Raw genomic sequence first — 7,589 nt, 5'->3', positions numbered from 1 at the left:
TTGATCTATCTCTATAGATCTTTATGCCTAATATGTAAGCAGCTTCACCGAGGTCTTCCATTGAAAAACTTTTATTCAAGTATCCCTTTATGCTATCCAGAAATTCTATATCATTTCCAATCAGTAATATGTCATCCACATATAATATCAGAAATGCTACAGAGCTCCCACTCACTTTCTTGTATATACAGGCTTCTCCAAAAGTCTGTATAAAACCAAATGCTTTGATCACACTACCAAAGTGTTTATTCCAACTCCGAGAAGCTTGCACCAGTCCATAAATGGATCGCTGGAGCTTGCACACTTTGTTAGCTCCCTTTGGATCGACAAAACCTTCCGGTTGCATCATATACAACTCTTCTTCCAGAAATCCATTCAGGAATGCGGTTTTGACATCCATCTGCCAAATTTCATAATCATAAAATGCAGCAATTGCTAACATGATTCGGATAGACTTAAGCATCGCTACGGGTGAGAAAGTCTCATCATAGTCAATCCCTTGAACTTGTCGAAAACCTTTTGCGACAAGTCGAGCTTTGTAGACAGTAACATTACCATCAGCGTCAGTCTTCTTCTTAAAGATCCATTTATTCTCAATTGCTTGCCGATCATCGGGCAAGTCAACCAAAGTCCATACTTTGTTCTCATACATGGATCCCATCTCAGATTTCATGGCTTCAAGCCACTTTGCGGAATCTGGGCTCACCATCGCTTCTTCATAGTTCGTAGGTTCATCATGATCTAGTAGAATGACCTCCAGAATAGGATTACCGTACCACTCTGGTGCGGATCTCACTCTGGTTGATCTACGAGGTTCAGTAGTATCTTGATCTAAAGTTTCATGATCATTATCATTAGCTTCCTCACTTATTGGTGTAGGTCTCGCAGAAACAGTTTTCTGTGATGTACTATTTTCCAATAAAGGAGTAGGTATAGTTACCTCGTCAAGTTCTACTTTCCTCCCACTCACTTCTTTCGAGAGAAACTCCTTCTCTAGAAAGTTTCCGAACTTAGCAACAAAAATCTTGCCTTCGGATCTGTGATAGAAGGTGTATCCAATAGTTTCCTTTGGATATCCTATGAAGACACATTTCTCCGATTTGGGTTCGAGCTTATCAGGTTGAAGCTTTTTCACATAAGCATCGCAGCCCCAAACTTTCAGAAACGACAACTTTGGTTTCTTGCCAAACCACAGTTCATAAGGCGTCGTCTCAACGGATTTTGATGGTGCCCTATTTAACGTGAATGCGGCCGTCTCTAGAGCGTATCCCCAAAACGATAGCGGTAAATCAGTAAGAGACATCATAGATCGCACCATATCTAGTAAAGTATGATTACCACATTCGGACACACCATTACGCTGTGGTGTTCCGGGTGGCGTGAGTTGCGAAACTATTCCACAATTTTTCAAATGTACACCAAACTCGTAACTCAAATATTCTCCTCCACGATCAGATCGTAGAAATTTTATTTTCTTATTACGATGATTTTCCACTTCACTCTGAAATTCTTTGAACTTTTCAAATGTTTCAGACTTATGTTTCATTAAGTAGATATACCCATATCTGCTTAAGTCATCTGTGAAGGTGAGAAAATAACGATATCCGCCGCGAGCCTCAATATTCATCGGACCACATACATCGGTATGTATGATTTCCAATAAATCTGTTGCTCTCTCCATAGTACCGGAGAACGGTGTTTTAGTCATCTTGCCCATGAGGCACGGTTCGCAAGTACCAAGTGATTCATAATCAAGTGGTTCCAAAAGTCCATCAATATGGAGTTTCTTCATGCGCTTTACACCGATATGACCTAAACGACAGTGCCACAAATAAGTTGCACTTTCATTATCAACTCTGCATCTTTTGGCTTCAACATTATGAATATGTGTATCACTACTATCGAGATTCATCAAAAATAGACCACTCTTCAAAGGTGCATGACCATAAAAGATATTACTCATATAAATAGAACAACCATTATTCTTTGATTTAAATGAATAACCATCTCGCATTAAACAAGATCCAGATATAATGTTCATGCTCAACGCTGGCACCAAAAAACAATTATTTAGGTCTAATATTAATCCCAAAGGTAGATGTAGAGGTAGCGTGCCGACCGCGATCACATCGACTTTGGAACCGTTTCCCACGCGCATCGTCACCTCGTCCTTTGCTAGTGTCCGCTTATTCTGTAGTCCCTGTTTCGAGTTGCAAATATTAGCAACAGAACCAGTATCAAATACCCAGGTGCTACTGCGAGCATTAGTAAGGTACACATCAATAACATGTATATCACATATACCTTTGTTCACCTTGCCATCCTTCTTATCCGCCAAATACTTGGGGCAGTTCCGCTTCCAGTGACCAGTCTGCTTGCAATAGAAGCACTCAGTTTCAGGCTTAGGTACAGACTTGGGTTTCTTCACTTGAGCAGCAACTTGCTTGCTATTCTTCTTGAAGTTCCTCTTCTTCTTCCCTTTGCCCTTTTTCTTGAAACTAGTGGTTTTGTTAACCATCAACACTTGATGCTCCTTCTTGATTTCTACCTCCGCAGCTTTCAGCATTGCGAAGAGCTCGGGAATAGTCTTGTTCATCCCTTGCATATTATAGTTCATCACGAAGCTCTTGTAGCTTGGTGGCAGTGATTGGAGAATTCTGTCAATGACGCAATCATCCGGAAGATTAACTCCCAATTGAATCAAGTGATTATTATACCCAGACATTTTGATTATATGCTCACTGACAGAACTGTTCTCCTCCATCTTGCAGCTATAGAACTTATTGGAGACTTCATATCTCTCAATCCGGGCATTTGCTTGAAATATTAATTTCAACTCCTGGAACATCTCATATGCTCCATGACGTTCAAAACGTCGTTGAAGTCCCGATTCTAAGCCGTAAAGCATGGCACACTGAACTATCGAGTAGTCATCAGCTTTGCTCTGCCAGACGTTCATAACTTCTGGTGTTGCTCTAGCAGCAGGCCTGGCACCCAGCGGTGCTTCCAGGACGTAATTCTTCTGTGCAGCAATGAGGATAATCCTCAAGTTACGGACCCAGTCCGTGTAATTGCTACCATCATCTTTCAACTTTGCTTTCTCAAGGAACGCATTAAAATTCAACGGAACAATAGCACGAGCCATCTATCTACAACCAACATAGACAAGCAAGATACTATCAGGTACTAAGTTCATGATAAATTTAAGTTCAGTTAATCAAATTTACTTAAGAACTCCCACTTAGATAGACATCCCTCTAATCCTCTAAGTGATCACGTGATCCAAATCAACTAAACCATAACCGATCATCACGTGAGATGGAGTAGTTTTCAATGGTGAACATCGTTATGTTGATCATATCTACTATATGACTCACGCTCGACCTTTCGGTCTCTGTGTTCCGAGGCCATATCTGTATATGCTTGGCTCATAAAGTATAACCTGAGTATTCCGCGTGTGCAACTGTTTTGCACCCGTTGTATTTGAACGTAGAGCCTATCACACCCAATCATCATGTGGTGTCTCAGCACGAAGAACTTTTGCAACGGTGCATACTCAGGGAGAACACTTCTTGATAATTTAGTGCGAGATCATCTTATAATGCTACCGTCAATCAAAGCAAGATAAGATGCATAAAAGGATAAACATCACATGCAATCAATATAAGTGATATGATATGGCCATCATCATCTTGTGCTTGTGATCTCCATCTCCGAAGCACCGTCATGATCACCATCGTCACCGGCACGACACCTTGATCTCCATCGTAGCATCGTTGTCGTCTCGCCAATCTTATGCTTCCACGACTATCACTACCGCTTAGTAATAAAGTAAAGCATTACATCGCGATTGCATTGCATACAATAAAGCGACAACCATATGGCTCCTGCCAGTTGCCGATAACTCGGTTACAAAACATGATCATCTCATACAATAAAATTTAGCATCATGCCTTGACCATATCACATCACAACATGCCCTCCAAAAACAAGTTAGACGTCCTCTACTTTGTTGTTGCAAGTTTTACGTGGCTGCTACGGGCTTAAGTAAGAACTCATCTCACCTACGCATCAAAACCACAACGATAGTTTGTCAAATAGACTCCGTTTTAACCTTCTCAAGGACCGGGCGTAGCCACACTCGGTTCAACTAAAGTTGGAGAGACAGTCGCCCGCAAGCCATCTATGTGCAAAGCACATCGAGGGAACCGGTCTCGCGTAAGCGTACGCGTAAGGTTGGTCCGGGTCGTCTCGTCCAACAATACCGCCGAACCAAAGTATGACATGCTGGTAGGCAGTATGACTTGTATCGCCCACAACTCACTTGTGTTCTACTCGTGCAAATAACATCAAACCATAAAACCAGGCTCGGATGCCACTGTTGGGGAACGTAGTAATTTCAAAATTTTCCTACGCACACGCAAGATCATGGTGATGCATAGCAACGAGGGGAGAGTATGATCTACGTACCCTTGTAGATCGCAACGGAAGCGTTGACACAACGTAGAGGAAGTAGTCGTACGTCTTCTTCCCGATCCGACCGATCCAAGCACCGTTACTCCGGTACCTCCGAGTTCTTAGCACACGTTCAGCTCGATGACGATCCTCGGGCTCCGATCCAGCAAAGCATCGAGGAAGAGTTTAGTCAGCACGACGGCGTGGTCACGATCTTGATGTTCTACCGACGCAGGGCTTCGCCTAAGCACTGCAACAATATGATCGAGGTGGAATTTTGTGGCAGGGGGCACCGCACACGGCTAAGGAGAGATCTCAATGATCAATTGTGTGTCTAGAGGTGCCCCCTGCCCCCGTATATAAAGGGTCCAAGGGGGAAGGGTGCGGCCAGCCAAGGGGCGCGCCAGGAGGAGTCCTACTCCCGCCGGGAGTAGGACTCCCCCCTCCAATCCTATTCCAACTAGGACTCCCCAAGGGGGGAAAGAGAGAGGGGGTGGCTGGCCACCTTCCCTAGTCCTAATAGGACTAGGGGAAGGGGGAGGCACGCAGCCCTTGTGGGCAGCCCTTTCACCTTTCCACTAAGGCCCATGAAGGCCCATTTGGCTCCCGGGGGGTTCCGGTAACCCTCCCAGTATTCCGGTAAAATCCTGATTTCACCCGGAACACTTCCGATGTCCAAACATAGGCTTCCAATATATCAATCTTTATGTCTCGACTATTTCGAGACTCCTCGTCATGTCCGTGATCACATCCGGGACTCCGAACAACCTTTGGTACATCAAAATGCATAAACTCATAATAACTGTCATCGTAACGTTAAGCGTGCGGACCCTACGGTTCGAGAACAATGTAGACATGACCGAGACACGTCTCCGGTCAATAACCAATAGCGGGACCTGGATGCCCATATTGGATCCTACATATTCTACGAAGATCTTTATCGGTCAGACCGCATAACAACATACGTTGTTCCCTTTGTCATCGGTATGTTACTTGCCCGAGATTCGATCGTCGGTATCCAATACCTAGTTCAATCTCGTTACCGGCAAGTCTCTTTACTCGTTCTGTAATACATCATCTCGCAACTAACTCATTAGTTGTATTGCTTGCAAGGCTTAAGTGATGTGCATTATCGAGAGGGCCCAGAGATACCTCTCCGACGATCGGAGTGACAAATCCTAATCTCGAAATACGCCAACCCAACATCTACCATTGGAGACACCTGTAATACTCCTTTATAATCACCCAGTTACGTTGTGACGTTTGGTAGTACCCAAAGTGTTCCTCCGGTAAACGGGAGTTGCATAATCTCATAGTCATAGGAACATGTATAAGTCATGAAGAAAGCAATAGCAACATACTAAACGATCGGGTGCTAAGCTAATAGAATGGGTCATGTCAATCAGATCATTCAACTAATGATGTGACCTCGTTAATCAAATAACAACTCTTTGTTCATGGTTAGGAAACATAACCATATATTTGATTAACGAACTAGTCTAGTAGAGGCATACTAGTGACACTCTGTTTGTCTATGTATTCACACATGTATTATGTTTCCGGTTAATACAATTCTAGCATGAATAATAAATATTTATCATGATATAAGGAAATAAATAATAACTTTGATTATTGCCTCTAGGGCATATTTCCTTCAGCTGCATCATCCTTTCCTCTACGGGGAAATCCAACGCAGTGCTCAAGAAGTAGCAGCACCATGGTGGGAAAAATGCCCAATGTCACCTGGCTTGAAGGCTCCTATGTGGAGATCGTGAAGGGGTGGCAATCGGGGTGGTTCTACATCACCGAGCCGCGTGACACCAACTGGGTGGCGGCCCCCGAATTTCGATCCGGAATCCCCTTGCGGCTCACTTCCTGGAAAGAGAAGGGCATATCCTGGGGTTCCTCGGTGGAGCTGACCGGACTCTAGACCTACGTCAAAAACATGATGAGCAAGAAAATTAAGCTTGTCAACGTGGTCCAAGTCATGCTCTTCCGCCGGATCCTCCCGTGTCAAAGACGGGCTTTCAATTTATGGGAGTTCGACCCGGCTAAGCACCAGACGCTGCGAGAGCTCTTCGACACGATGCACAAGGACGTCTGGAAGGTGCTGTTCAAGGGCGCCAAGGTACCTCCTTCCCTTATCAAGGAACGCGGACTCAGCGCGAAGCGCCCTGCCAATCCGGTAAGTCTTTTATATCTCATAAGATGTTCTCTTCCCCAGTATAACCATGCGCGGGGTCTAAGCCTTCACGCCATTTAACAGGACTGGGTAGCAACAGCATGGCAGATCGATTGTCCAGCCCCCCTGCCCGAAGATCCAGCAGATGTTCTCCTAACGGAGATGCTGGCTCCGGCGCCCTATGAGGTGCCGGAGAAGAAGGCCAAGCAGAAGGCCACGGGGACCAGGAAGGGTCTTGTAACACCCCGGATGTAACTTTCCCAATTTGTACTCCAACTCTTGCCGTTTCCGGTGTTAAGTTATTTTATTTTCTCGGGTTCAGGTTTTTGTCTCCATGTGTTGTTGTCGTTGTCATGCATCTCATATCATGTCATCATGTGCATTGCATTTGCATACGTGTTCGTCTCATGCATTCGAGCATTTTCCCCGTTGTCCGTTTTGCATTCCGGCGCTTCGTTCTCCTCCGGTGGTCATTTCTACCTTTCTTTCATGTGTGGGGATTAAACATTTCCGGATTGGACCGAGACTTGCCAAGCGGTCTTGGTTTACTACCGGTAGACCGCCTGTCAAGTTTTGTATCATTTGGACTTCGTTTGATACTCCAACGGTTAACCGAGGGACCGAGAAGCCCTCGTGTGTGTTGCAGCCCAACACCCCTCCATTTTGGCCCAAAACCCACCTAAACCCTCTCCATCTTCTAGAGCGTTCGATCACGATCGTGTGGCCGAAAACCGCACCTCATTTGGACTCTCCTAGCTCCTCCTATGCCTATTTAAAGATCCCCCGAAAATATCCTTCTCCTTCCTCCCGAAAAACCCTAGATCCACCCCTCGCGCGCGCCGGACATTGTCCGTCCGGACCGGACGCGTCCGTGTCACCACCGCCGCCCAATCGCACGCCGCCACGTGGCCTCCAACCCAGCCGCCGCCGCTCCGGCTCGGGAGGCCCAGGG

This window comes from Triticum aestivum, chromosome 2A (genome assembly GCF_018294505.1).
Source record: "Triticum aestivum cultivar Chinese Spring chromosome 2A, IWGSC CS RefSeq v2.1, whole genome shotgun sequence".
In the NCBI taxonomy this organism is placed as follows: Eukaryota; Viridiplantae; Streptophyta; class Magnoliopsida; order Poales; family Poaceae; genus Triticum; species Triticum aestivum.
The sequence above is the reverse complement of the archived record's forward strand: the minus strand, read 5'-3'. Positions refer to the sequence as shown.